Source organism: Nipponia nippon, unplaced genomic scaffold (assembly GCF_047370975.1).
Source record: "Nipponia nippon isolate SJK-2023a ecotype South Korea unplaced genomic scaffold, ASM4737097v1 scaffold_6, whole genome shotgun sequence".
NCBI classification, from domain to species: Eukaryota; Metazoa; Chordata; class Aves; order Pelecaniformes; family Threskiornithidae; genus Nipponia; species Nipponia nippon.
The window spans coordinates 30,043,788-30,050,142 of NW_028262380.1; the positions used below are offsets into that span (position 1 = coordinate 30,043,788).

The 6,355-nt window shown below is 44.9% G+C and overlaps 1 long non-coding RNA gene and 1 other non-coding gene across 2 annotated transcripts; both read left to right on the top strand.

The window, feature by feature from the left end:
* Positions 1 to 591: 591 nt before the first annotated feature.
* LOC148051397 (uncharacterized) lies at positions 592 to 3,304 on the top strand. Its single transcript, XR_015699597.1, has 5 exons — positions 592 to 716; positions 1,020 to 1,199; positions 2,024 to 2,132; positions 2,555 to 2,638; positions 3,020 to 3,304. It is a non-coding gene; the product is annotated as an uncharacterized LOC148051397 (long non-coding RNA).
* Positions 2,296 to 2,413, top strand: LOC148051398 (small nucleolar RNA SNORA26). Its single transcript, XR_015700223.1, has one exon. It is a non-coding gene; the product is annotated as a small nucleolar RNA SNORA26 (small nucleolar RNA).
* Positions 3,305 to 6,355: the final 3,051 nt, after the last annotated feature.

The following is a 6,355-nucleotide window of genomic DNA, read 5'->3' on the forward strand; positions in this document are numbered from 1 at the left end:
TGGTTCCGCTGCGCCGCCCTGTGAACCGCAGCCCAGGCGTGCTCTAGGGCCAACTGCATGTGCTGTAACGTCAGCGAGGGTATTAGCGCAGGCTTGAGGCTTACTTCGCTATCCTTACAGACGGATCCTAAGCCTCCTAAAGTAGGGCTTAGATGGGAGTTTAGACAGAGATCAGCAGTATTTAGTTCCTCAAAACTGCTACGCAGCTGTTACTTCACACTGAAGAAGCTTTTGTTTCTCTAAGTTAGAGCCCTCCGGGCCCCTGGAGTTCGGCCTGGGCAGAGATCGACAGTTATGCCCCAACGAAGACGAAGTCCCTCTCACGAGCCAGGCCGCGGGTCCGCCCCTGACTGACCGCCGCGGGGAGCGCGACTGAGCAGCCGGGGCGCTTCTCACTGAGCCGGAAGGCCGCCCCCTCACCCCCAACGGCGGCGGCCGGGGGCCCGGGCCCTGCCCCTGTTGCGAGGGCAGCCCCACACCGCCTCCCCCCGCAGCGGCTGCTCGGCCATCCGGTGCGCGGGCCAACCGCCACCGGCCCCGCGCGGGGTCACGTGCGCCAGCTCTACCAATAGCGAGCGGCGACCTTCCCGCTGGCTCCCCCTGCCCCCGCCCCCCCCGGCGGAGGGCGCCGCGTGGGGTCTCGCGGGAGCGGCGGGCGGTATTTAAGGCCGCGGGAGGCACCGCCCCCCCCTCTTTCCCCGCTGCCCGTGGCTGCGGTAAGGCGGCCGCAGCCGCTCCCGCTCCGAGCGCCGGGCTCCCAACAGGCGGGGTGTGGGGTTGAGGCGGGGGGACGGGGCGGGACCTGCTCGGGTCTTCCCTTCACATATTGCCCTCTCGGAGCCTGGCGGTGGTCCGAGGAGTCAACACAGGGGGATAGAGCACCTTTCCCTCACAGAAACCCAGAGCGGAGCCCTCCCCTCCGCCCTGCATCCTGTCGTGAGGCACAGGCGGCCGTCCCCCTCCTTTCCCCCTCCCCGGCCCCCTCGCTGCTCCGCGCTGACTTCCCTCTCCCTCCGCAGTGCGCGGCGCGGGCCGCACGCGCCCCCCGCGGCGGGAGGCGGCGGAAAGCGTCCCAAGGTACCGGCAAGGCCTTCAAATGGCCCCGAGGGCTTTGTCGCTGGGCTGCTGCCGGCGTGGGCAGGAGGCCGCAGCGGTGGGAGGCGCTGGGGACCTGGAGCGGTGCCTCTGAACGCCGATAGGTAAGGGGGCACGCCGGCTTCGTCGCACGTCTCGCGGCCTAGGGCTGCTTAGGGAAGGCTTTGGGCTTCAGAAACGGAGGGCTTTGAATCCTGAGGCTGAAAGACAGACGTACATTTGAGGGTACTGGTCTGTTTCACCGTGAGACAAAGAGGTATTTGTGTACATTTGTACCCTTCTCTTTCCTAAATCAAAGGTATTGTGCTGCACAGGCCTCAAATTTGATTCAGTGTAGTGGTTTCTTTTTTATAGGCTGCGTCAAGAAAACGACAGTTACAACCTGCAGTGCTTTGGGTACTGAGTGCTGTAGGCACTTAAGTTCAAATGGACTTAACTTTTCAAACGGGAAAAAGCACTGATGGCATAGGCTTTTGGCCCAGTCTTCTAGTACGTCTGTAAGGGTGACCGTTGATGTCTCTTGGCTGAGTTCTATATAATTTGTTACAAGGTATGTGTAAGGAGGCACAAGGTAGCAATGAATTGGCTGGTAGAGAGCAGTCTGTTAAACCTGAAAATTTACAGCTTGCTTCAGGGTAGTGTCAACACTAAAAGCAATTTAGGCTTAATAAACTTTCCATTGTTTCTGATTATCAGTATATTTTAAAAGATGTTAAAAATATGTCCTATGTGGTTTAAATGGGCCGATTAGAAAAGAATCTTTTCAACAGATTGAACCATTTGCTACCTTTTGATCTAGGTCTTGATTTGATAAGGAACTTCATGTAATGACTTCTGCAACTTTGTAGAATACGGCTTTAAGAAGGTCTGTAATTTAACATCATATAAATTATAATTTAATAATTTTGTCTTTTTTTGTGCTCTTTAGGGGTCCCAGTTAGCAACTTCATGTTTGAAATGTAGACATGGATGATCACACCTAAATTAGAAGCAATGCTCAGGACTTCTTAGAAGCAAATAATACCTTCTGCTAGAAGGTAAGTGTGCTCTAGCGTAATGATAATTGCAGATAAAATCTTGCTTTTTGATAATTCACAGATTTCAAGTAAATTGCAATACCTCTTTTGAGTAATTGTAAGTTCAGATCATCTCATTTAATAACAAAAAAATTGGTGCTATAACCTACTCCCCTTTTATGCTTTGCCCTCTTAAGTCTGGCAGTGTCTTAAGTGGCCAATACAGAGGGGTACAGCAGTTCTCTCCTAAACCCAGAGGTGAGGTTGAAACTCTTCTTTGGAACATGCTGAGAGGAACATATTGATGACACTACTGAACTTTGGGAAGTTACCAAATCAACTCTCTTGCATTCAAAATAGCTTGTCGGTAGGTTTTGAACTGTCACCTGATTATCGCCCTATCTGAGTCTTAATGTCAGTTTCATGTAAATCTTATTTTCCAGGTTTCTCAAGTGTGTTGATGCTTCATGAACCTATGTGAAATATCTTGAGTGAAAGGAGTTCCTTGTAAATTGATTGATCTCCAGGTACGTAGTGTAAAAAGGATTATCAAATGAAAAGAAAAACAAAAGCAAAATTAGTTTTAACTAGTGGAAACCTATGTGGAAATTGTTAGACCTTGATATAGATTTAGCCAATCTAAATTGGAAAAAATCTGAGGAAAGCTTATAGTCACAATAGTTATTGGATCCATGTACTCTAATCCGGCTGGTCCTCTGGAATAGAATCCATACTAATGGTATGAGAAAGGAAAATCCTCTCCTGTAAAAAGGAAGAAATTTGTATTAGAAATGGCTCTGACTTTAGGGTTAGAGTCATGTGGCGTGTTCATACAGCTCAACTTTAGGCCAGTTACCTCTCTTGTGTGTGCGACACTGACTGCAAATTAAATAAAACTTATTTTACAGGGAGGAAACCAGCATGTGCAAGGGGTTGGAAGTGATATGGAATGTCAGCTCATGATTTGATGAGTGGCTGATTTATGAATTCATACTGGATTACTCCAGTTGTTGCCTGTAACGTCTTGAAAGTGAAATTGAGACAAGCAATGGCTAAAACTACACAGCTTCAATGATCGTGTTTAAACAGGAACCTCGCCGTTTGTTGAAACTGAGGTTTCTTAACAGAAACTGCTGTAATGTATTTCTGTGTCTGTGTGGATTAATTGAAATAAAACATGAGTGCTACCAGAAGTTTGTGTGTTCTGAAGTTTTCTCATCTAGGTCCTTTCTGTACGAAAGCTTTGTTTCATGGATGTGAATACATGTATTGTCTTGCAGAAACATTCTGTTGCCGTGTGCAAATTTAATCTTTAACTTAGAAATCCATTAAAAATGTCCCTCTTAATCTTCACCTTTTATTCTGAATGTCTGGTCATGGTATTCTGAAGTTTTTTAGAATGCAGAAGCACTTCAACTGGCCAACTTTTAAGTTATTTCATTAGGCTCTATGTGTTATTTTCACGTTCTCCAACTAGTTGAAAGATTGTCTCAAACAGTACTATTACATCCTTAGCAAGAATCCTGTTACCTGCCTATTTCAAATAATCAAAAAGGAAAATGTTGCAATATTCCATGTAAAAAAAAAAAACAAAAAACAACAGTGTGAAGATCCTTGAAGGGCAAGACCAATACTGTGGAGTGATTGAAGCTTGTATGTGCTTTTCAGTTACTTCTGCCTAAGTAAATATTAAAAATCTGTTCCTCAATAGTAGGCGTTAACATGAAGTGATTTATGTGCACTCTATTAGTAGCCCGTGCTTCCTTGGAATGCGCAGACAAGAATATAAAATACAGTTGGAAGTAACGGCCAGGCACTCCCCGCTGCCTACACAGGAAAGTGGATTAGTGCGGATTTAGGACCAAACTTTGTCTTGGGTGTGCTTGGTCAGATTTAACCTCCATCTAGCCAGGAACCGTTTCTGCTCGTTGCCTTTGCTTAAGCATCTGCTAAACAGGGTGAGTAGTGATCCATCGTATTTGCAGCCTGCTAGGCTCACCTAAGTGTTTCTTTTCCTCTGGACTTGTGTTCTAATGAAAGCTAAAACTGCATTTGAAGGACATACAAAAGGACTTTGTTAAACCTGTCTGACAACTGTCCAGTTCCGGTTATGAGAAACAATGAATCGTTCTCCTACAAGCCTTGGCAGTTATTTTATAAACCTCTGTCCTCTGCAGCCATGCTCAAGGACTAAGTTTTAGTCTATTCAGTCTTGCCTTATGTGAGTGTGGTTTCATATCTGATCCATGCTGCCCTGTGCAGGTTTTCTAAATCTTCCTTCTCTTAGGTTCTACGCTAGTTGATGGTATTCAGCATAGATAATTTCTAAACGCTGTCTCCCGTTTTCCTGAACTAGTAAGCTTGTTTCCATTTGATAGCTTAGGCTGATGTTTTCAGTGAGCTTTCCACACTTCCAGAACTTTCTGAAGGCAGTAGAAGCTATCTTAGAACTAGGGTTGGAGCTTTCCTTCCCAGATTCATTGGTCATGCAATAAATGGCATTAAATAATAATATTTAGAATTTATTTATAAAATAAATGGCATTCTGCCTGTTGTTCTGTCCATGAGGATCTTGTCAGAATCAAGATCTTTTGGAGTCTGCACTCATGGTTACCTTTGAGTATTCTGCTTTTTTCACATCAACTGATGCCGAAACCAGCGTTGAAATCTTTTCACTTAATGAAAACTATCTATTTGTTCCTCTCCTTTCTGAATTAATGGCCTAGGAGTAGACTAAAGGTCCCTCCTATTTCATGGTAGCTATCACGCCCTTGAAGGACCTATCTGAAGACTTCTTGAAAATAAAGTGTGTTCCCTTGAGTCACCCTCTGCGGTTAGGTGCTGCCTCCTTCAGAGACTCGTTTGCTCAGTTGTTCTGAGGCATTACTGCTTTTCAACTTCATGCTGTGAAGTTGGTGATAAAAAGTTCCATTGCGTCCTAATGACTTGGTCCTGATGCACAAATTTGTTCTAACGTGTTTCAGGCAGGTCCTTGTTCATTCACCCCTAGTTTTTAAAAATTTGGGGAAAGTAGTCTCTGTCACAGACAAATGATTCATTTGGCTTTTGTCACGTAGCCTTCGAATTCTCAAAGGCTCCTTTCATGCTTGTTCATTTCCTGGGCTTGCGAACTCTTGCAGACTGCCTGCTTCTGATCAATTTGAAGAGATGTTAATATTCTTTTATCATATTGCTCCTTAAGCAGTTCTGCCGCTTCAGTATGGTGCAGATTTAAACGGGGTTATTCATTTTTACTTTTCTTTGTTTTGGCGTGACTTGCAGTTACAGAAAGGCACAGCTTCGCTGTGCAGCACATTCACAGTTTAAAAGTGCTGTTATTTTTGTGCCTTTTAATCTGCCCATGAGACTGATTAAAACTTGTCTTTTAAGCAACATTTTATCTGTTTAGCTATACTGCACCCTTTTAACTGGTACTTTCAAGTGCTTCCATTGCTCATTGCTTTCCTCCTTTTTTTTCCTTTCTTAAAGGGACGAAGCTGGTGAAGGGTCTGGAGAACAAGTCTTACGAGGAGCGGCTGAGGGAGCTGGGGTCCAGTTTGGAGAAGAGGAGGCTGAGGGGAGACCTTATCACTCTCTGCAACTACCTGAAAGGAGGCTGTAGTGAGGTGGGGGTCGGTCTCTTCCCCCAAGTAACAATACTCGAGTAATAATGGCTACTTGTTGTCCTAGCTATTCTTTTGAGTTGATGGTCAGTTGCTTGCATCTTTCTTATTTTTCCTCATGCCTTCCCATAACGTGACAGTCATATTCAAGATTCTTGAGTTCATGCAAAGAGCAAAATAGCATTAGGGTGAGAATATAGACTGAACACACTTGTACCTATGCAACAATGGGTGTGCATCCCATGTATTCTGGTTTGGATCAGCGCAGGCAGACATTTCTTACAAAACTACAGTTTATGAGATGGAAAAATCCTCTTTTTATGGTCATTAGATATCAGATCTATATAGGACATGTTTTCCTAAAACTTTCTGCATATGGTTTCAGATGGAACTCACACTGGATTTTTCCACACATCAATACTTTTGCTTATCGAAGTAAAGGTGAAAGCTGCGAGACCTTCACTGACATTCATTGCTGCAAAGACGGCCTTTTCTGTTCAGTGGACTTTGATGTACAGATCAGAGATTTCCTCACATGCTTTGATATTTAAGTTCTAGAGCTTTGACTCAATGTGTAAATACTGAACACTATAATACTGAAAACATTCATATTCTTTCAGA